The sequence below is a fragment of the Ambystoma mexicanum genome, chromosome 1p (genome assembly GCF_040938575.1).
Source record: "Ambystoma mexicanum isolate Mex_15411 chromosome 1p, UKY_AmexF1_1, whole genome shotgun sequence".
Taxonomy (NCBI): Eukaryota; Metazoa; Chordata; class Amphibia; order Caudata; family Ambystomatidae; genus Ambystoma; species Ambystoma mexicanum.
The window spans coordinates 1,217,298,049-1,217,322,684 of record NC_090921.1 but is presented as its reverse complement, the minus strand read 5'-3'; the positions used below and the strand labels follow the sequence as shown (position 1 = coordinate 1,217,322,684).

General features: G+C 43.3%; 1 protein-coding gene across 2 annotated transcripts in view; it reads left to right on the top strand.

Annotated features, from left to right (window-relative positions):
• Positions 1–19,384: 19,384 nt before the first annotated feature.
• LOC138452040 (B-cell receptor CD22-like) overlaps positions 19,385–24,636 on the top strand; it is a 926,478-nt gene continuing 921,226 nt past the window's right edge. For both annotated transcript variants that reach the window (XM_069604949.1, XM_069604947.1), the window contains exon 1: positions 19,385–19,499. The gene's annotated coding sequence lies outside the window, so the exon portion shown is untranslated. The remainder of the gene's footprint in view (positions 19,500–24,636) is intronic.

Genomic DNA, 24,636 nt, shown 5'->3' with positions numbered 1-24,636 from the left:
CACCCAATGCTCATATTGTTGTTCCTCTTTTGGTCAGTAGAAGCCTGTGCATTCTTGTCTGCTAGTGGCTTGTGCAACGGCAGTGTGGATGCTGGTGTCCTGTGTAACTGGATTTTGGTTCTTAGTGACCTGTGTAACTTCATTATTGTTGATAGCAGTCTGAATGGCTGCATAATGGCTTGGTTTACTATTATGATCAACTGTGGCCTGCGTAACTGCATTTTGTTTTTATTTTATTTTAATTTATTTTTTATTGTATATGGTTACAAAGATATAACCTTTCACAATCTCAAATCAAGTAAAAATATTTATACAATAGACAAACAAAACATTCACATCCTAACTAGTTCAAGAAAATTTTTTAACAATCTTTAAAAAAAAAACATTTTTAAAGTCCTATTTTACAGTTCTCAAGCATCTTAACAGCAGAGATCGTCTTTTGATGCGAGTGTCCATCAATCAGGCTTTCCCATAAATGGTCGTGCGCCCAGTATGTTACGTCGGACACAAATCTGCTGAGAAATTGATGCCTAGAATTTCTCGTGCCTGCACACTCCAACATCAGATGTTTGATTGTTATGGTTTTCAGGTTTGGCACACGACTGACAAAGACTTACCGAAGAAGCTCCCAACCCTCTTCTTTCCAAAATTTCCCCAGTATGTAGGATGTTCAATCTCAATCTGAGAAACATATTCCTTATTCTCCAGTCTGGGAATTTTATTAGATATTAACTGAGGAAGCCCAGTTTCCTTTCCGCTCTTTGATGGGGGTTTGGGTGTGGCCCTGATCTTATTTTCTCAAGGGTCCTAATCCAATCCATTTCGTCCCAATTTTTTATTTTGGCCTTTAATGGATTTTCCTCCAACAATTTTGAGTCTATATTCACCCACTCCTGCCATTCCTTCGCCAATGAGTCAAGCCTAACCAAAAGGTGTGAATTCCCGGCCTCCAGATGTTTTCTCATATCTATGTAAAGGGATTGGTCTTGAGATGACATAATTTGGTAGTGCAAGATCAACAGTTTCGTTTCTGCTTGAGATTTTAATGATCTTAGGCCCAGTTCAAATCTGATATTATCCATCGATAGACTCATTGGTAGGCCCAAGGCTTGTTTCCACACCAGACCTTCCCATTTTTGCCAAAATGTATTCCACAATTGAGGTTTAGCTTCTAGCCGATATAATAGAACAGGAATAACTTTAGCCTGATAAAACTTAAGGACAGGTATGAGTGAGAATTTACTTTGTTTCCAAAGGATTTTTTTCATCTGAGCTGCTAGGGATTTTATTTTTATCTCAAGTTCAGACTCTACCTTGCATAATGCCGGTGTGGCATAGATGTTATATCCCAGGTAAACCAAATCCTACACCCTTTTGATTGCCACCCCCCCCCCATTGACCATCCTGGAAAACATTTTTTTTATTCCTTTGCCTAAATACCAACACCCTTGATTTGTTGGGATTCAGGGATAGCCCATTTTCAACTGCATAATTATGGATACCATTGTGTAGATGTTGTAACCCAATAGCTGTTTTGTCTAACACTACCACATCATCGGCGTAGGCCAGCCAATATATTTTCTTACCATTTAAAGAGGGACTGGCCAACGCCGCAGATGCTAGATACTCCACCATATCAGAGGTATACAAATTGAAAAATAAGAGGGCCCCAAGACAGCCCTGTCAGACCCCCCAGTTCACTCTCACGGGTTCTGACAGATGACCCTCCGCATCTAATCTCACCCTAATATTATTGTCCTTATGGAATTCTATAAGCATCGCCAGGAGCCCATCTGGGATTCCTTTTGCTCTTAGTTTCATCCACAACCTTCCCCTGTCCACCTGATCAAAGGCCCTTGAGAAATCTATCCAGGCGCCATAGATTTGCTCACCTCCCTTCCCATGAGTTTTTTCACTCAGGAGATTTAATGCTATGCCATTCACTGCCGTTGAAAGTCCCCTCCTGAATCCAGTTTGACATTGTGAGAGCATTCTAACTTTTTTTTCCCAAGCATCCAGTTCCCCCAGCAAGATTTTCATAAAGATCTTGCTGTCAATATCCAGCAAGGCGATAGGGCGATCATTTTTTGCCCCCTCCCTATCGCCCCCCTTGAATAATGGGATAACTGTAGCGGTGCGCCATGATGTTGGTAGTTGTTTCTGAGCCAGGATCTCCCTAAAATACCAGTTGAGCAAACGTGCTCATAAAGCTGTATTACCCTTCAGGACTTGATAAGCCAGCCCGTTGGGCCCTGCCGCCTTCGAAGACGAAGCCTTCCTAATGATGTCTTCGATATCCGGCGTATTGAGATTAAGCCACCATTCTGCCTTAATATTATAGTCACACACTGTTCTTACTGGTTGACCAAAGACTGACTTTAGGTATTTAATCCACTCATCCTCGGGTACCAAATTGCACAATTGGGTGTTTTTTCCCCCTCCATTTCATGCATGGTGTCCCAAAATCCCTTGGCATCTCTCTTGCCTAAGACCTCTAATATATGCTCTCCATCCTGTTGGTACCTTTTTACATTCCCAGCCACTGACCATTGTTTGTACCTGTTTTTAAGCAGACTTATTTGCACCCCTTGTTCAATTTTGTTAATGAATGGATCTTTTCTTATAAACCTCAGCCTACTGTTTAATTCTTTTTTTTTGGCCATCGCTTCTTCATCATACACGTGACGGTGGACATGTTGAGGCCCACCCCCACCTGGCTTCGGGGGACAAATTTGCCAAATGAATTTAATAAAGCCAGCCGGGGAGCAGTTCTCTCTTTGTACTATTTCTGGTATTGCAGAGAGCCTTTCATTTAAATCAGCTCCACCCGCTTTATATTTCATTAGGTGTACTTTGCCATTCCGAGCCATTGGCCTCTGAGGCATCCGTGGCAAAGTTACTGCTGAGATTTCTGGAAAGAAAAGTTCCAAGCTAAGATGGTCTCTACCGCATCCATCTTTTAAATCCAGATTTACTTTCTGTTTGAAAAGACCACCGGATAGAAAAATATAGTCCAATATTGAGGCAGACGTGCCCTGATTCCTGGCTGGGTTAGCAGGAATGTCCCCTGGAAGACACCCATTTGACATTTTCAAACCCCAAACATTCATCCACTCTACCCAAATGTGGCGATTTTTGGAAGTTCTTTTCCCCACCGATATTCTCTGATTCTTTGGGAGATCAATACATTGTGTGTTAAGGTCGCCCCCTAGTGTTATATCCGCCCCTGGAAAAGCAGATTTCATATCACCTAAAGCCTTGGCTAACACATCAAGGAATACAAGGAGCTCCGTATTAGACGGATTCCAATAAATATTACAAACAATCATTGTTCTATCACTCTCCCCATTTCTGAATGTGGCCTTGCACATTTGTAACCCTTGAAAAAACCCTTCAGAGGAGACAACACCCTTAAATTTTGAATTTTTGAAGGCGATAAGCAACCCCCCCACTCGGCCTTCCTCTAGCTTTCTGCACTGCCCCTTGAACCACAATTGAGTACCCTTCAACTACCCTCGGGTTTACAAGCCATGTCTCCTGCAACATTATAACATCTCCCGCATCAAACAATGCCTGCATATTTCCACCACCTTTCTGTACCCTTGTGAATGCACATGCTATCTCGATACTTCACCCCTCTCCTACAAAATTCGTCAGTCCCTCTTTATATACCTGCTCTACCACATCTATCCATTTGCTTCTGCTTGAGGTAATATTACCTTGTCAACTCACCCGACCCGTGCCCCATCAAACCTACTATTACTCTATTACTCTGGAACGATGACTACCCTTGTAAAAAGACTTTCTTTCAAACTGACCACTTTCATGGTCAGCTCCCCCACCTCACCTTGATGGCTATCACTGAAACCGGGATCATCCAGCTAGGACATAGACATAGTAACAACCAGTGTTCCAGATAAGATTGTTAAATTGGAGCATTTTACTCCCTATTTTTTAAAGTTCAGAGTAAAATTAATTTTTAGGGAGTATAAAGTAAATCCCATTCCCAATCAGAGTATTTTTCATAAGCGAGTAACAATATGTTTTAACTATAAAACAAATGTGTTTGTCATAAATATATCTTTGCACCTAGTTATTCATACATATCAGGCAGTAATAAAAGAAGTTTGTTCCTGTGGCGCTACTTGTACTACTGGTCCAAAAATGTCCATGGATGGAGATTCCAAAATGGCCACCGGGGCGTGAGGATGCGATTCGTCGAGCTCTCTGCCGGGCCTAAAGATGCAGAGTTGAAAAAGGATGCGCAATGATCCAAGGACTGCACCAGACAGATTGAATGGTGTTTCCCCCCTCCTCTCTTAGAGTGCAGTGACCCGTGAAGCCGCTGGCAGCGGTGAATGAGGGACTCCAGCCCTACTGAGGAAGGGCAGGGTGGCGAGGCCTACTTCTGCTACTGGTGAACAGACAGGACATTTTCTGGCATACAAGGTCAGTGTGCTTAAGGAGGGACTTAAACGCTGAGAGTATAAAGGTCAGCTCCCCTCCACCCCCCGTGATGCTCATATCACTGCCTGGACTATTGAGTCAGCTGGTAATGTGGTTGAAGGCTGGGAGCAAGATTTTCGGAACCACGGCTCCTCTGCAGTTGGGAAGGAGACAGTAAGCATGCCTGGCAGGTACAGTGGCATAGGTGCTCCTGTGGGGGATTGGAGTGCAGCAGAGACAAATAACTAAAGCTGCAGGTACATGAGTAGAGTGGCCTGGGTGATATGACACGGCTGGGAGAAGGCAGAATGTCGAATTTCATTGAGTGGTGCAGTACCTCCTTATAGGCTGCCTGCGTTTAACACGTTTGGAAGAGCCAGTCCTGAAGGTGGTGCAAGAACCTGGGGGGTCAAGTGGAAGCTGCGGAGGAGAGAACAATACAGAGGCATTGGTGGTGGGTGAAGCCCTTTTTAGTCGCATGCAGGGTTAAGGCGTGGTTCATTCGCCATGTTGGAAAACTGGGACTGCCTCATTGATTGAAGCACCCCCATTTAGACAGTTGTGGGGGTCTGTGACTTGCACAATTTCTTTCAATGGAGGATAAAAAGGGAAGATGACCTCTGCAAAACAGGGCATGGTCCAAGGGGTAAAGGAGGGCCAACTGGAAAAGTGCTGGCGACAACAATCTAAAGTGAATGTGGAAGAGGTGAGAGGAAGTCTTCACAGAAGGGAAAAGGAATGTGAAGAAGGTGGAGATATGGCACTATGCAAAGATGATCTAACTGCCTGTCTTAGAAGAATGGAGGAAATATTGACTGTGGCTATCCAAGATCAGATTGCAAGTCCCAAGGATGATTTAAAAAACTCCCTGAAGGAGATCAGAGAAGACATTGCCGCTTTAGGGGCAGAGTGGAAACCACGGAACAAGGTTTAGCAGAGATCTCTACAGAAGTCACTCAAAATGTGGAACTGTTGGAACAGATCTCTAGGGCCACACATAATTTGGAATTAGAAACAGAGGACTTAGAGAATGGGTCACGATGTTCGAACATAAGGATAAAGGGATTGGCTGAAACAACGAAGGATGCAGACTTTAAAGCTGTAATATAAAAATGCTTTGTGAACCTGTTAACGGAAAATGAGCCGGAGGATATTCAAAAAGACCAAATTCATCGGGTCGGTCTTAGAAGGACTTGACATTGGGACAGACCTCGGGATGTCTTGGCTGCGCTCGCTTCCTATGAAGTCAAAGAGGGAATACTTAAGGCGGCCCGTGGACAAGTGGACAGTACAGTTAATGGTCGAAAGTAAAGCTCTTTCAGGATCTGGCCGTGACTATGTTACAGAAGAGGAGAGCAATGGGGCCAGTGACTAGGGTTCTAGCAGACAAACAGATGCCTTACAAGTGGACTTTCCTTTTTGGCTTGTTGTTCTCCTGGGATGGTAAACAGCATAGGGTTACCACATGCTCGGAAGGACTTTCCATCCTTGGTTTGGAAGAGGACAATGAGGGGAAAGGAGTGGGCCTACAAGCCCTCACTGGACAAGGGTGGAGTCTTTGCGAATGGTTTGGTTTGTCAGGAAGGAGAGGCGGAATGTTAAAAGGTCCTCCTACTAAGCAATGTGGAGATGGTCATCATTGAGGGGGTCTGTGGAGGAGTGCTTATGATACATCGAGGTTTCACCATGGAGGAAGGACAGAACGCCGAGGCAGGATATGGTATGATGGGGGGGGAGGACTAAAGGGACTGGCATAATAGGAGATGCAGGCCTTGGTCAGTGACATAACAGGCCGGGTCGGTCTTGAGATATTGGTTTGGTATTGGAATCGTTGAGCGGTTAGTTCTCTAGCTGTTATTTTTTTGTGTTTTAACATGGGCCTGCTCCCAAGAAGTATTGGGATGAGTCATAGGATGCCTGGTCCAGGTCCAGAGTGGGGGCTGGGGGTGGAGATGGGTGATTTGAGTTGGGGGGGAGAAGGGTGAGGTTTGTGAGGGGGAAAGATCACAGCCTTGTTGGAAGGGGTTTTGTTGGAGTATCTGAATATCTAGTCCATACGGACATCAACCGATATACAAATATATGGCAGCAATTAAAAAATACTGTCCCATAATGTACGCAGGCTGAATACCACAACGAAGGGGAAAAAGCTAGAGTTGCAGATAAGGAGGGGACTTGTCGATATAGTTCTGCTTCAGGAAAGTCATATTCAGAGAGTAGACAAACCCAGATTTAGATTGCATCAATTCTTGCACATTTTTCAGGCTAATGCAAAGGTGAGGACGGTTGGAGTCTCGATTGGTCTTAGAGATACGTTATAAGCTAAGGTATGTGGCACAATGATATACCCTAATGGCAGATCCCTTTTTATACAACTAATTGAGGGGGACATGGTCATGACTTTAGGTACACTGTATGCTCCTAAATATGGCCAAGAGGAGTTTCTACACGCAGTATTAGAGAAGCTAGAATTGTTTGCTGATGGGGAAATATTACTGGCAGTTGATTTTAATCTGGCTTGAGACCCTAGGTGAGACTGAAGCACTTACCCATCATAAGGGGGTGGGTCCTTCAGATACGCTGAAAGAAAGTTTTTTAATATGACTTTGAAGGACCTATGGAGGGTTAAAAAGGGAATGAGAACGGATAGACATGTTTTTCACAGGTGCACCATACGTTTTCAAGAATCGGCTATGTGTGGGGTACTCTGGGAATGATGGGAGCATTGGAGGGTTTAGAGCTAGACCCAATTTCTTTGTCTGATCACACCCCCATGAGTTACCTTACAGGGTTGGAGACTTGGCAGCCGATTATGGTCAAGATGTGGTTTCTCAAGAAACATTAAGAGAGAAAATTAATGAATACTTTCAAACCAATATTTCAGAGGAGGTTACCTTGAATAATGTGTGTGATGTGTTTAAAGCAGTGATTAGAAGAGAAATGATCCAACTTCTGGCTATACAATTTAAACAAAGGGACGTCCTGGAAAAAAATGGGAAGATACTCTAATCACTGCTCAAAGGGAACTGGCGGAGAAGGGTATACCAAATTAAAAGATGCTACGAAACAATTAGATTGACTTCATACTAAATGGGCTGTGAAATCCCTACTTAATACAAAACAATCCTAGTATGTTAAAGCCAATAAAGCTGATAGATTACTGGAAAAGCAATTGAAACAACAAAACTCCAATCACCATATTAATGGGATAAAACAGAGCATATTGTGCAATCCTTTGTGTCATACTATAAACAATTTTATTCCACGGAATGCCCAGATTTGGTGGCAATTAAGGGGTTCCTGAAAGAATTACAGATACCACTAGTAACTGTGGGCAATAGGGAGATGTTGGATGGAGATATAAGAGAGGGAGAGGTGGAAAAGCAATAAGTGGCCTTCCTATACATAAGGTGCCTGGCCCTGACAGATTTTCAGCAGCCTTTTATAAGACATTTAAAAAAATAATGAGTTCCAGTATTAACAAATGTGTTTAATTCATTTCAACATAGTGGTAGTATAACCCAATCAATGACAGAAGCAAAGGTGATCCTATTGGGGAAACCAAATAAAGACTAGACGCTCTCAGTTCTAACTGACCTATAGCATTGTTGAATATTGATGCTGCAATGTATACAGGGATTCTAGCCGCAAGAATGAAATATACCCTCCTATCTCTGATAGGTCAGGACCAATCTGGATTTATAATGGGGAGATAAACACGGGATAACACAAGAAGGGGATGCACTTGACAGATGTTAGGAACGGGTGGTGGCAACAGTAAAGACAGAGACAAGTGATCACAGTTCCAGGGTGTTTATTAAATTGTATAGCTAGATTGGAAAAACACCTAATCTAAATTTAAGATGGGAGCAAGCTACGACCATCAAATAATAATAAGGCAGCCCTAGTGTCGGCTTGTCAAATAAAAAGGCCTATACTAAAACAAAACTATTGTCAATCCTTACAACTTAATACAAAGAGATTGTAGGATAGTGTTCACAAATGATATATCAGGATGTTATAGCCAGGAGTCTCCCTTCCGCACGTTTTGAGCATGGGACAAGGCGGAACTCCTGAGCACAGCACACTGTCCAGCTTTCCCAGCACGAGACTTCAGTTCGTTCTCAGGTATCAGGATCTTCGGTGGTTAAGTGTCTTTTCTACAAAAAAGTCTCTTAGCTCCGAGTACCTAATGTATTCAAAATGACAAACCAAAAAGTTCCTTTCCCTATGTACATTGGGTGATGCCTTTTCACCCCTAGATCCCCCTCTTCCGGGCTAAGACTCCTCTCGAATGGCAGCCTCCCTCTGTCAGGTTCACTACGGCTTTTATTCACAAGATTTCATCTATTTGGTTACATTGGGTATGTTCATTGAGGCATTAAGCTTTGCCCTGTTCTGCAGGCATCCCTCCGCCGGGTTCACATTTGTCAGCCAAAAAGTTTCTTCCACTTTCTCACTATGCAGGATTCATTTCCCTTTGCTTTCCAATAACTTGCCAGTCAAAGACCTTCTACTGTAGAGGGGGTTTTGCTAGACCCCTGTATGACCACTTTGACCTTTTTCTTGCAGCTCTCCTAAAGCTTTCTGGTATCAGAAGTTTCAAAAATAGGGGAATCAACCAGACTCTTTTGAGTAAGCACCCACGTGGTGCCAGACCCCTCTGCAGCTGGGTTTCCCCTTAATTTGCCATTCACAATTTTCGTTCAACACAGTTTGGTTTCTTATCGGTTCTCCCTTCGACTCACTGGCTGTGATGAACCACTTGGCTTTTCTTGTCTTTGGAGTCAAGGTCGGTACCACGGTAGCAAGCATCTCTCCCTGTCCTGATTATCAGTGTAGGAGGGCTCAGTGTACCGTTGACATTTGCTGCAACACATGCTGGCTATTGTTTGCGGTCTTATGGTTCCTCTCACTGATGCTTTTGGGTCTGGGTAGAAAAGGGCAAGTTGCTTCTCTCCTTGTCACCCCTTCGGTTCTCAATGCTTTTCTCCTCCTCTTGAACAGACGCACTGGCATAGGTGTCTCATCGTGTGGTTTGCCTTGCTAGAAGTGTGCTCTCGTGCACCACCTTTTATCCCTGTGGGGAAGGGAAAGGGCCGTCGGGTGTGTGTGGTTTTGGTCAATTACCATACTTTGCCTGATCATTGTGTTGGACATGTCAGGTAAATGGCTCTGGTGTTAGTCTGTTGTCTTTTGTTGTGTGAGAAAGTGTTTGCGTCAGAAAGGGGTGGAGTTTCTGAATATCCTAAGTGGTAGGATGGATAAAAGGTGTTATAAGAAGGGGGATACCACGTCTCACACGTCAGTGTCCCACTTCCACTCTTCGAGGACCCCTCATCCAAGTGATCCTCTGGCAATGGTCCACCTCCAGGTACTGGATACAATAGCAATGGCCGTGTCCTGCCCACCTGCGTGGCAGATCCCAGGGGACTAGTCAGGGAGACCCCTTCAGGTTTGTCACATAAAAAAAGTGGCAATTAAAAGTGTCCCTGCAACGTTGATATGTTTAGACACTGAAAAGGCATTCGATCGAGTCAAATGTTCCTATCTATTTGAGATAATGAAACACATGGGTTTTGGTCCAAGATTTATACAAATGGTAGAGGTCAATTATAAGGACCCTGTAATGCGCCTTTCTATTAATCTAAGTCCGTCGAATGTTGTAAATATCGAACAAAGGACAAGACAAAGTTGCCCCCTTATTATATGCAATTATTTTGGAGCCCTTGTTATTCTTGATTCAACAAAATAATGCCATAAAGGGGATACTTATTTTGGGGGGAAATGCATAAGACAGCAGCATATGCAGATGATATGTTAATGACTTTGACTGAAGCTGAATCTTCAATTCCAGTATTGGTAACAGTATTGGAAGAACAGGAGAAATTGTCGAGCCTTAAAATAATATGACAAAATCTGAACTAATGGGCTTGGTCTCTCATTGGAACAAATACTTAAATAAATTCTCTGTTTCGTACATCCAGTAGTGAGTTAACATATTTGGGGGTAAAGCTGACTAATAATGTCATTCACTTGTATAAGGCAAATTACCTGAATTTCTTACAGAAAATGAGGGAGGAGTTCAATAGATGGACCCCCCATAGAGTGTCCTGTTGGGGCGTATTAACACTGTTACAATGGTGACTCTGCCAAGATTGCTATAGCTGTTTCAGGCCCTCCCAATCCCGATCCCTCTGTTTTTTTTCAAAACAGTCAACACAATGATAACAACAGTTATTTGGCAAAATAAACATCTGAGAGGTTCCCTTGAGGTTTTAATGTGACCTACGGGTAGAGGAGGTTTGGGTCTTCCAAGTATGAGTAGCTAGTATGGAGAGGCTCAGTTGCGGATGATCCGCGAATGGTTCACTAATAGTAGGGAAAAAATGTGGGCACGTGTGGATACAGCAGTGGCAGGGGTATCATTGGCGGGTCTGCCATGGCTACCAGAAAAAAAGGCTGTTAAGCGCTTGAAGGAGTGTGTTATTGAGGACAACGTGTGACATATGGGATCGATATCTGAAGAGGGGTCACTGATTCCGGCCGTCCAGCATGAGCAATATAGAGGTGCGCCACGCCAGCTTGTCTGTTTCCAAACAACCTTGAACGGGACGGGTCACATGTCACATTCCTTAATGAATTTTGAAATAGGGATTGCCTTACTGCCACAGGTTCTACAGGCTAAATATAATGGAACAACAAAAATGAACCTGGGCGAAATGAGATCAGAACATCTGTACACATTTAAACAATACCAAGTCTTGTCAAAAAAATATATATTTATTTATATATATTATATTCAAACAATTTGGAGTGTGTGCAGGACAAGAGAGAAGGAACCCAGGGAACATTGAACTGGAACCACCGCGCAGTGAGAAAAAACTGGGGTACCAGAATAAGAACATATCTGGACTCGGCCGCATGAGGCGAGAACAGGGATTTTTCCCCTTTGGATTTATTGACTAAAGACGCAAGACACCCCCATACCTGAATTTTTTATCAGTATAGGCACAGAGTTATCTAGCACCACTGCAGGATTTAGTCCATCGTTGACACGCGTCTCCATTATTTCACGTGGATATTGAGGTTTGATGACATCCTCCACCTTTTGACATTTCGGAGTGGTTGCAACAGAACCATCTGTCTCCTGAAGAAGGTCGCTTATATTTACCGGCTTGAATTAGGGGCCTGTTGTGACGACCGAAACATATGTTGAGTTACAGCAAATAAGCAATATGCTATTTGTTTTTGTATTAACACTTACTGTAATCACCAAGAGGTGTTGAAATGTATGTTAATATATTGGTTCAAGGTGGTCTTAGTACCACAAGTGTGGAATATTAACATGTATAGTGAGATTGTGAATGAATGATGGAATGAATGGTGGTGTTTAAATGTGGATGTTGAGAACAATAAATATTTGTGTAAATTGCTTATAAATAAATATACATTCCTTAATGAGACTGCAATCCAAATAAGAATGGATGAATGTTATATGCAGCCCACTGGACCACAATCACGGTTTCGCAGAACTAGAAGCTTCTCTAGCTCATGCTTTTGGGCAGGGAGGTGAATAAGCAATATTTGCAATATTTGCATCTGATTTTGGATCGAGTTTGGGCTAAGGAGACTAGTATCCGCCAAGCTCCTAAATTGGCTGAAACAATTAATGTTTTTCTCTACTCTTTTGAATACTGTGAGAGGAATACCGCCGTACAAGAACCAGTCGGGATCTCCCAGTGGCATCCAATATCAAATGTACGCCTCTATTCGAGAACCCTCAATTCTCTCTGGGACTGTCAAAAGGGGCTTTCAGCCTATAGAGGAAGCAAGGTTGTTCGAAGGACAATAACATGTAAAGGGCACATAGCGATCTTCGAAATCTGCAAAAGACATTTGGGTTTAAAACAGACAGACATATTTGAATATAGTCAGATGATACACTGGCTGATGCAATCTGAAAATAAGCAATCTGCAATTAGACCTTTAACACCTTTTGTGACATATATAACTACCCACACTGGAGACAGACAATTTATGTTGCAATTGTATCAGATACTACCAGCTTTCAATCCCCAAAACACTTGGCCATATCAAACGGCTTGGGAGGGAACGTTAGGGGAAGGAATTTCACAGGAGCAATGGGAAAAACTGTGGGGACATATTCCAAAACTGACTCGCTCACTACAATTAAGAGAGATGTGGTACAAACTAATGATGCAGTGGCATTATACGCCTCAAAGGCTGCAAAGAATGTATAATACAATGTCATCTGAATGTTGGAGGGGATGTAGGGCAGAGGGGGACTGGAAACACATTTGGTGGGAATGTCCAAGGATCAAGTGTTTTTAGGACGATGTTAAAACACAAATGAAGAGTATGTACCTGGAAATAGGCTCTTTGTCGTCAGTGGGTGAGAATAAATGTGGGCTGCTTGGCTCTGAGCAAAGTCAAATTCTGAAACCAACAAAGAAAGCAGTACTGTATATGTGAATAGCTGCGTGGTTGGTGCTTGCAGAAAATTGGAAAAGTGTGGACCCCCGACAATAACGATTTGGCTGAACAAACTGATATTGTCAATGGAATGGATGACATACAGGATTCAGGGGAGCTTGATATGTTTAGGAGTGACTGGGTAGTGATGTTGGAGTATTTGAGAAGCGATTTTATGCTGGAATGGTGCCCACAAAACATTTGATTGCTTGACATTATGTGAATCTCAGGGACTGAAATTATGGACATTTGAACTATGTGACTCGGGATGGTATCTACGAGATGGAAATATCAAGGAAACAGTGACCTTGGGGAGAGGGTAGTTGGGTGGGGGATTTCTTTCTTTGTTTGTATGTATCATTGGAAATGCTAAAAGGCAGTATTTGCCAATTGTCAGGGTGTAAAAGTGGATGACACACCCCATATCTGTAGGGCTGGTAACAACCCTTCACACTGGAACAAGTTTAGTTCTACTTGCTTATCCATAAAAGGAAGCAGGGTAGGTTGTCTGATTCAAGTCTCGCCTGAATTGCAGAAACAAACCAATTCCCTGAATCCTTTCTGGAATTTGCAAAGCATTCTGAATAATGTCACTACTAAACATAGAGACGCTCCACAAAAGGACAGAGGTTTTTAATGATGTCCTCCGGGTAGAGATGAATCTAGGGTTTTAGGTATTGTCTTCTTCTGTAACTAGATACTCTTCTACAGGGGTAACCCCACGCTCTGGTGATAATCCCTCCTACTAAGTGAGGATGTATAACATGTATTTCAACAAAAGGAAGGAATATACAACAAACTATATCAAACAATGAACATATCCCCTCAGAAAGCAATTTTAAATAACAGCCGCTAAACCAATATAGGCTGCATTATGTGTTCTCAATGGACATAAAACAGTATTGTCAAAAAATATCATTTTTAATATACTAATCTCTAATTCAGCACAAGTAATACAAAAATTGTTTTAAAAAACATATACACATAACATAGTCATATACATGTTAAAAACATTCCACCTCACAGTATCGAAACATTTATGCTGACAATTAGATCAGCATAACACAACAATGGCAACTTAATTGATCTCATTTCCCATTGTGTGTACCAGCCCAACTTATATAAGTTTCTGTCCTCTGTGTTCCCAGTAACCAGACATTCATCAGGGGCAGAAGTAGTCCTGTGCTTCAGGTAGATTCTTCCTATTCAACCAACAACTTGCTATTTCTAAGGGTAAAAAAGACAAACATGTATCACTAACACAGGCATAATTGGTTTAGTTAATCACCATAGCCACACCCTAATCACCAATAGGGTACCAAGTATACAGTAAATCATATACCTGATCAAGGGTCTCAAGAAATATATAACTTGGACCTCAAAAGCCAACCCATTTATGGCTCTTCACTGCAAAAACAAGAGGGATTCACCATTAAGTACCACGAATTACCTACCAAAAAGCTAAAATGTAGATCTCTTGCACTTACTGGGGGTACCCACTGTGGGAGAATATCAATCTCTATATGTAAAAATAAAGAACTATATATCTGGTGGTGAATTAACGATTGCACAAACCTCTTGATGGGACATTTCATCGGTGATTGCTTCTATTTTGGTAAATCCTTATTGAGAGAGGTGACTTTGTGTTCTCTTTGGCCGTTGGACATGATCGGGGTCAGGGGTTTTCCCGCTGTAAGTGTGACTAGAGTCACCCAGATGGTTGGCCTATAGTCTTTTTGACTTTAGTTTTTCTGTGGTGGTCATTGGGTGAGAGAGCTTCGGTAAGCTACCCCGTTTTCTTTCATTATGGTGTTACTACTTTTGAGCCCCAGATGTACCGTTGAGGTTGTTGTGGTAGGCACTCTGTTGGCCCTTGTACATGTGGGGTTATTGTGAGATCCCCATTTGTTTTCCCCGTAGCAATAGTTGCTTGGCAACCTCGCTATTGTTAGGGATTTTCGAGCCCGGCCCTATTTTGCATGAAGGGGCGTGATGACGTATTACGTCACCGCGTGATGACTAGCATGATGACGTCATCACGGTACGCCATTTACGCATAAGGAGGATTTGTGTACGGTTGTTTGCAGAATTGGCGTTGTACGTGTCCGCCGGCCCCTGATCTTGAATTTCCATACATGGCTGCCTGCTAGGAGTGTATCCATTACATTGTAGGTAAGAGGCAGGGGTGTTGTCTAATTACTCGAGTCCTATATGGGGATACTCCTTTACATTTTGCTGATCTAGCATTGTACTATTACAGAGCGAGAGGTTTACATCCGTGAAGACGAAGAGGCCTGATTCAGATGGACTCTGATTAGAGCATATATTTGTTGGATTACAAGAGCCGGAGATAGGTAAGAACACTCCTTTGAGTTGGATGAGAGGAATAATGGATATTTGGTGGGATAATGAAATCTATCTTCCACTCCCTGTATTTTAGGCACCTGTAGGTCTAGAGGAATTGGAAAGGGGTACACGGGTGGCTACCACGACTGAGACTTGGTTGGATCTAGGAAAAGAACAGCTTCCACATCCCATGGTGAGCAATTTATATAATAGAACATCTATTTTTGGTTGTATTAGTATCCAACTGGTGATTGAAATGCTAAGATACCTTTTACTCAGGGGAAAGAACGGCTATTATGAGTCAGAGAGATCTACATTTTAGCTTTTTGGTAGGTAATTCGTGGTACTTAATGTTGAATCCCTCTTGCTTTTGCAGTGAAGAGCCATAAATGGGTTGGCTTTTGAGGTCCAAGTTATATATTTCGTGAGACCCTTGATCAGGTATATGATTTACTGTATACTTGGTACCCTATTGGTGATTAGGGTGTGGCTATGGTGATTAACTAAACCGATTATGCCTGTGTTAGTGATACATGTTTGTCTTTTTTACCCTTAGAAATAGCAAGTTGCTGGTTGAATAGGAAGAATCTAGCTGAAGCACAGGACTACTTCTGCCCCTGATGAATGTCCGGTTACTGGGAACACAGAGGACAGAAACTTATATAAGTTGGGCTGGTACACGCAATGGGAAATGAGATTAATTAAGTTGCCATTGTTGTGTTATGCTGATCTAAATGTCGGCATAAATGTTTCGATACTGTGAGGTGGAATGTTTTTAACATGTATATGACTATGTTATGTGTATATGTTTTTTAAAACAATTTTTGTATTACTTGTGCTGAATTAGAGATTAATATATTAAAAATGATATTTTTTGACAATACTGTTTTATGTCCATTGAGAACACATAATGCAGCCAGCCTATATTGGTTTAGCGGCTGTTATTTAAAATTGCTTTCTGAGGGGATATGTTCATTGTTTGATATAGTTTGTTGTATATTCCTTCCTTTTGTTGAAATACTTCTTCTGTAACTAGCCACTTCTCCTGATGAATATGAGTTGTGGAAGTACTTGGCTCTTTGTGTTCCTCGAGAGAGATTTTTTGATATCTATATGAGGGTAGGATGGTTCTCATCAAATGTTGCAGGGTTCCAGTAGGTGATAATTCTTACTTCAGGATCATATATATTTTATACTTCCATGCCACTCCAATGGGGAATTAATACTGGAGTCGAGTAAATACAGCACTGGCCGGACTCGATGGAAGTTATATGTCTCTACCTTGGTTGTCTTAATGCAATCTCTTGATACGAAAATTCAGTGTTATAACAAACTGATCTATTGTGTGCTTCTTAGACCAGCTTTGCTGACCTGATTCTTGTTGGGATGCAAGTGCATTGCCCCAAAAGTGGAAAGACGTGGAGGATGTGTAAATTGAGCTAGTCAGTTAGTGTCAGTATTTGGTATTTGTTTTGACAGTTCTGCACGCATGTTATTTGTAGGTAGCGTTGACACATTTTAGAGCGCATCACAGAGACTTACACGATGAAAGAAAGAGCAACAATGTAATAACGTTGCTTATCATAGTTAGAGGTTAGAGCCAGGGCTTGTTTAATAGTTTGTATGCAGCATTAGTGATTGATGTGCTTTGGTTGCACTAAGGAGATCTTAGAATATGCGGTTTCATTTTGTTTATAGGAAAGCTTTTGGTAGCAGGTGAAAAGGTAGCTGAAGTCTACAGCTGTGAGATAAAGGGAACATGAGGGCTGTGTGCTGCGTGAGCAAGAGTTTCGCCATTATGAATTAGGCCTTGTTAGACGTGCAGCTCCTAGTAGAGTAGTAGGCTGCCTTTTGGAGCTTTTGTTCTGTCCATTCAATTAGAATGCATGCATATTCCCCCGAGCGAGTGTGCAGACAGCCATGGTTATGGAGGAAAAAAGACATGCAGGGCAGATAGCAGTTAATTGTGCTAGGCTGAGCAGCTCACAGGAGCTGGGAATGGAATGTGGGTTTCTGACGATTAGATTAGTGCTGCAGCTGTGAAGGACGAAGGCCTGGTGTTGGGCACTGCTAAGATGTCAAGCTAGGTTTTGAGTAATAGTGCCCCCATTTGAAAAGTGGGCGGTCCATATGAGCTACAGGTAGTTGATTAAATAGAGCAAATAAATACAACAACTGGGTTACTGTTATGAGCCATATATATGAAGACCTGGGATTCGGAAAGGGAGGATTATGTCCTTATGTGTATGCCACTTGCCCTGAACTGCTGTTATTGTGTGTTTCCTGGGTTTAGGAGGTAGGTGTAGTGACCTGCTGCACTGAGCCTGACTTCAGTATTCCTAACCCCCTTCTCTCCCTGTCTTTAACTTCATCCCCCTTCCTCATAGCGGTTCCATGTCTTTTCATCGCGAGATGTATTTTCGCTGGGTTTAATACCTTGATTTTTTTAATGAAAACACCAATTGCTTTTATTTAAAATTATTTTAGGGGGGTTCCCGCCCAAATCCTCCATTCCATTTAATGTTTTATATATTCCTAAATACCCACACCCCACATATATAATTTTCTAACCCCACCTAAAAAATTCAATGGCTTTTTTCATTACAAAATTCACAGTAAAAAACCCTGCGAACAAGCATGCCGCAATGAAAGGGCGTTGTACCGTTATAACACATTAGGGTAGAAATTCTAACTCTTTCACCTCCCAGCATTATGCTTATTTGGCATCATCTATGTCTCTTCAATCTCTGTTCCAGGACGTACCTGTTACTTGATTCTCTACCCTCTGAAATCTCAACCATACACCTGGAAGACCTCAACTTCCCCAACATGATTAAGAGCCACCATCTTCAAATTCTCCTCCCTCTCTGACCACTAACCTTTCACCCTCCACAGCCCACCTTCATGGACATTTTCTCGCTTGCATATGTTTGTCACTTCAGTCCTCAGCTTGCTATATTGACCGACCCCTCCTGACCATTCCCTCATACACTTCACGGTATCTTTCCCTCCTCCAACCTACCTCTCCCCCATTGATAACCAAATACAAATTCTTTCCTGACTCCATGCTTTTCTATCTCAAACAAGTCTGGTCCCCCCTCCAGGTGTTTGCCCCCCCTCCCTTTGATGACTCCATTAATAAGGCCGACCAAGAATTCATCTTGCTCATCCACCAGCCCTTGACCCCAACCCTTACTCCCCACTGGCCTTCAGTAACTGAGCATAAATATTCGTCTCTTCTTATGGCACTGGTACACAACATGTTCCTCTTCATGTTTTGCTTTCTACAGTAATCCCCATGCGCAGCAGCTCCAGTGCTCACCTCTGCCAAGTCCTTCTACTTCACCAAACTCTCCCACATGCTCTCAAATCGGCACGCTGTCCAGGGCTCTTCAATCCATGGCTCCTTTGCCTCGGCCTGTCTGCACAAGACTTGGCTGACTACATTTTTACCCATCTCTCAAAATTTAAAAACACGTTCACTCCCATCCTATTCCTCTCCTCCTTCCATGTCTTCACTGCTCACCCTCTCACACCCACCACTCTCCCTGACCTTTCCACCCATCACTCCTGCTGGATTGTCACCCATCCTCAGGTCTGCCAACCCCTCTGTGCTCATGGTGGCCACTTCACAACCTATCCTTTCTAGGAACCTAATGCTATAACTGGTCCATGCAACCCTGACCCATAATAAGGCACTATTTTATAAATAAGAGGTGTAAAAAAATGCTACACGTTTTTCTGTTACCACCGTAGCCATGGGGCCTTTTGTATCTCTTGGTGAAACCATAATTCTACTTTCCTTTCAAGTTCCAGCTACAGATGAATCGATGGTTGTCATTTCCTCAAAGGCATTATGATTTCATCGAGAGACAAGGGACTGCAATCCGAGAAGCAACTGGAACTCCTGCTGAAGGAATACGGAGTGCGTGATACTCAGTAACACAATGCATATTTCCTTCACCTTCACTCATTATTTTTTTCTTCTGTTTTGAAAAACAGGAACCACTTGGGTGCACGAGTGCAAGCTTCATCAGCTATTTTTCTATTAAAATCGGGAAGTGCCACTTGCAACATATTTTTTTTTTACATTTTACGAAAAGAGAAACACGCTTTGTTTTAGTGCCTCGACCTCCATACATTCCACACACACCCAGCCGCGCTCAGACAACCTGCCTGTATACAGAGAAGACACTGTTCAAGGAACGGAGGCGAGTACGATATTTCCCTTGTTTCTTTAATGATTACATGTAATAGACATTTCTCATGTCTGTCTCATACTGTGGCGTTAATAAGAATGCTCGTGGTACAGTTAATCCTATTAGAACAGAGTAATTCACTTAGACATTCCTGTTTGAAAAGTTTGTTTTGGTTTAAACTATTCCTGTTTGGGCAGCATGTGATTTACATTGACATCCATCCATAGGTATTGCAGGATCTCATGTATTCCATGCACTTTCAGTTGGGCATCAGGTCAAGTGAGTGAGTTTTCAGTTGCCCTTGATTGCCAACCCTTGTCATCTACTTGTCAGGGCTCCAAGGAGATAGACTAATGATCTGAAAACCCAAAGTAACTTTGCGTTCTGTATCTGTCTGCATCAAAAGTAGTGCATCGCATCAAGAGTAGCGCATTACACAAAGATGCACGCAGCTCAAAATGCTGTGACTCCTTGACCGCCGTGGTCCTTTCTCTTACTGGCAATACTTGGAAGGATGGGGAGCAAGGTGATTAAACGCAACAGGAAATACACAGGGGGTGTGAGGGGGTGGAGTTGTTCAGGAAGGCATGGCGGCAGGAGGACAGCATTTAATATGGGAAATTCGTCAGTAAATGGAGGGCAACAGGCAAGGAGCACAGCCAGGCTTTGAATAAGGCCCTCAGTGGACTCTGAACTCTAATAGTTGGGGAGCTTTTCTTGATCGATTGCATGGTTTAAAAGAAGCATTGGCAATGCCAACAATTTTGCCTCCAATACATCGGAACTACCCCAACAAATATGCAACCTGTAATTTATGGCAAACTAATAGTTTAAGTCGTTTAACATAAATCTGTTTCCTCGCCAGATGACCACCTATTTTAAAATGAACGTCTATATGCAGGTGCTTATTTGTATAAAACTCCAGCACTGCACTAAAAACACATGGTGGGACACATGTTTTCTTTTTAGTTTATGACTGTGAACTTCAGGGAGTAAATGTACATAACATTTTCTGAAAAAGCAAGAGTATTATTTTAATTTGCTATTACGTGTCACTTGCTGCTCACTGTGGCAGCTTAAAATGCGATGCCAGAACTATTTTGAAAAAGCCAACAGTTTTCGGTTTGAGTAGGCATGGGATAGACATTTGCCAAGCACTTCCATAATGGTACTACTATGCCATAAGGAGGCACCAACTGTAAAACAATGTGATTACCTGTGCATATGATAGCAGTGCCTGGCAGGTGTCTACCTAATATCTACACACTTTTCCAATGCTTGTTTTTAACAGAATTTCAGTGCAAGGAACAGATGCAAGGATACACAGACTGTTATAAATCGAGTGGCTGAAGGCTCTCTTGTTTAAGATGTGTGTTACAGCAGTAGTGCATTTACATCTTCAATTATGCCATTTGTTCTAAGATTAATGCTTTGAAATAACACTGTCAGGCTATTTACAGCACACAGTTTGATGTTACTGTTAACTAGTTCAAAGATGTGTTTTTGGTAGGGAATGTCAGATTGGAAGTTGGAATGGTTAGTGGGATTAGCATGGCCATGGATAATTAATGCGTGAGTAAATAAGCAAACAATGTCCACAAGCTGTGTCTCCCTCCTCACATCCCATCTCACTCCTATCATATTCCAATGCCATAATTTTTGACCACACAATACCTCCAGAAGTGACACAAACACACAGCAACTTAATACTAGTCTCTTTTGGGACATAGATGTGTACTCAGCCGAAGCGATTAATTCACTTGAATGGCAATATAACGTGTTTCTATTCTGCTACAGAGTAATAATTTGGTTATAGTGTAAGTTTCCTTTAATAGAAGTCCTAGAACGCAAATTGTTGTAGCCTCCATAAGCCTTCACAGAGTAAAAGCACAGAAGAAACTAACTAACAAGAAATGGTGAAAAAAAGACGAGGGCCATTTTGAGAAAATTGTCACCCTTGGGTCCAGTACTGCATCTGAGGTATCAGCCTGCAGAGGTTCCATGTAGTAATTTCCCTGCAAAAATGTCTCCTGACAAAAAAGTCGCTGTATTTTGCGGAGACCTTATCACATTAAACCTACAACCATACATTAAGAAAAAACTTGGAGGCACCGCCTTCTACCACTTAGCCGCAAAAACCTGAAGCATCATCCAATTTTAGGTGAAACACCAAAGATTTTAGGTGAAACACCAAAGATCACCTAAAATTCAGAAAATTACTAAAAACCTGGCTCTTTAATACCACAGACTAAAACTGAAAACTGAAACAGAAAGGAAAAAGAATGACTAAACCGGAAAGGACACTGACAAGCTCCCAGAACCGACTGAGGAACATCCACGGCACCTGGATTGGTGGCGCCAGGCAGAGTGCAACACAGGCGACACCCATGGAGACGGAGTCAACAACCCCAGCCAATCCTAACCAACATCTTCAACCACTCCCTAGCTGCTACTAGGTACCACCGGGTTGTGGAATTGTCGAGATACTACCAGTCACCACACTGAGTTGTGGACACTGGCAGGTGCTCTGGCCATATAAGTGGGAGGGAAGAATATGTGGGGTTGTTGGGGAGGCTGGTGGAGGTGGCAGTGAGATGTGAAAGGGGCCTCGAATGCAGGACCGGCCCAGGCCTAACCAGAGGCACAGGGTGCCCCGCACCCCATCTGGAGAGATTACGCAAGCCCAACTCTTAAATTCAGGATAGAAATGCCAATTAACCAATGAGAGATTACGCAAGCCCAACTCTTAAATTCAGGATAGAAATGCCAATTAACCAATTCCACTAACAATTTCCCCCTCTGCATACACCTCTCAAACCAAACACAACCACAAACCTACAGCACAACAAACCGCACAAACTTCATTACACTGCAACAACAAAATAAAAAACACACATAGACTCGCACAACAGTACACAACGACTACCGGCCGCAAACACCCCAGGCCCAGCCAACGGAGACACGGGGCTGAGGCTGCCAACAGCACATCACTGCACTCTTGCACTTTTCCAGCCTCCTGCCACTAACTCGCCCTCCTTCCCTCTTTCAGAGCCGCCAGAGCGCCAAGGGACCACTCCGGTGGTGATAGTGCGCGGTACAAATGTCCTTTAAGATTAACATTAAAATTAATATTAACATAAGCAACGCTAGCTGAACACCTTATGACTGAAATGCAGCAACTTGAGATCTCTGCAAACAGGCTACTACTGTGAGGGTTCAGTAATGTGAGGCGCACAACCGTTTGAAGTTCTTTCAAAATATGCCATTTTATTGTCAAAGAAAATATATCAAAATGTCTCCCTGTCCCTCTTCTGTTGAGGAATTCCCTGCCTAGTCAAAAAGCTAAGGGAATACACTCTAACACAGGATAACTGGCCCTCACACTAAATAACAAATACATAATTAAAAGTTATGGCTATTCAACATCACATGAACAATATGCACATTTCCTAAATGACCTTCTAATGTCCTGGGTGATTTCCCTTCACCAGGATTTACAGTCACTTCATGAAAATGTACAAACATAGAAAGACAATGAGCCTCATCACATGTCTGGCAGTAATCTGGTACAATTTCTGCCGAGCCAGGTCGTGCAGTGGTATTAGCACTGCATCACAACCTGGCGTGATTGTGCGCCCGACTCCGGCGGTAACGCTATTAGTGCCCGGTGGAAACTGTGCTGAAATAAGGGTTACCAGCTAAATCCTGGCGCTTATAGCGCCACCATAAGAACCCCAGTGCTATTAGCGCCAGTGGAATATGCTTCATTGGTGGAACGGGAAGCATCGCAGTGGCCATTCTGAAAAACACAATACATCAAATATCCTGGAAAGAAGCCAGAATGTCTCAGGAGAGGATCAGAGGCACAGTGGCAGAAAATCGTCTGCGGAAACCAATATTTAGTGAGGGGGAGCTGGTGGTCCTCACAGATGAGGTCATTGCCCACTGCGATGAACTATATGGCAGTCGTAAACGTAAGACTACAGGAGAGCCATCTGGCATGCCATCAGCCAGAAGGTTACTGAAGTGGCAAGTGTACCCCATGACGGGGAGGACTGTTGCAAGTGGTGGAATGACCTGAGGGTAAGGGTGTGAGGAATGCTGTGGCAACACCGCCAGGAGTCACTGGCGACTGGAGGAGGCACTGTGGAGCCCCTGGTCCTCACTGTCTGGGAGGAAAAACTGCAGCACAGTGCTGGGCATGGAAGGAATAGAGGGAGTCGGCGGTGTGGAGGCAGGTGCATGCACAAATGATAGCCCAGCATAAGATGCCCCAGTGGACAGGGGCACATGCCAGCAGACTCAGAAGCTGGACATGCCAACAGAGTGGAGTGACGGGGTGGCACAATAGCCACCCTTCACAGCAGCCATGGGGCAGGGCACCAAGGGCACTCCACAGCGTCAAAACAGCAGGAAGGGGTTTAACGGGTGGCAATCCAAATGCTATACACACCACCCCCTGCTGGTGCACCCTGTGCCAGTGGGATTGCAGAGCGTGAATGACCACAACACTATGCAGCAGTCACACCAGCATGTTGCAGGGCCCAGTTGGCCTGCCCCATGTTGGCATGGCAGACAAGCCACCGGGAAGTACGCATCCCCCTACACTGACATGTGCTCAGCTTGCCAATCACTGCACAGCAGTGCCCCATACAGCCTGCCAGTGCCACAGAGTAAGCCACCAACCCCAAACCGACCATGTGAGTGCCAACAGGGGAGGGGATGTGGGGGCATAAAGGACCACAAGTATGCATGCCATACATCAGCTGCCACAGCATGGACACACTGCCCTCCCCACACACTAGCCATTTGTCACACACTAATTGCTACAAGCATCCCCATGATGCTGGGCCCACATGCAATCTCCCCTGACAAACCATGCTCCTTTGCCCTAAAGTGTGGGGTCCCACTCTGTACCAGAGCAAATGTGTCTTGCATGCCAACAAACGTGGGCGAACCATACCTGACAACATCTCCTCTAGCCCCTACAGGCACTCTGCACTCATTAATCACCACAGGCATTAGAGGAGGAGGTTGCAAGCTCATCTGGGAGTGGTGCATCGAGGCCATCAAGGTCTGCCACCACCACTACCACCCCGCAAAGGCCCAGTCAGGCTATGCCGAGGTGGATGTCCCGCTGTGATACACT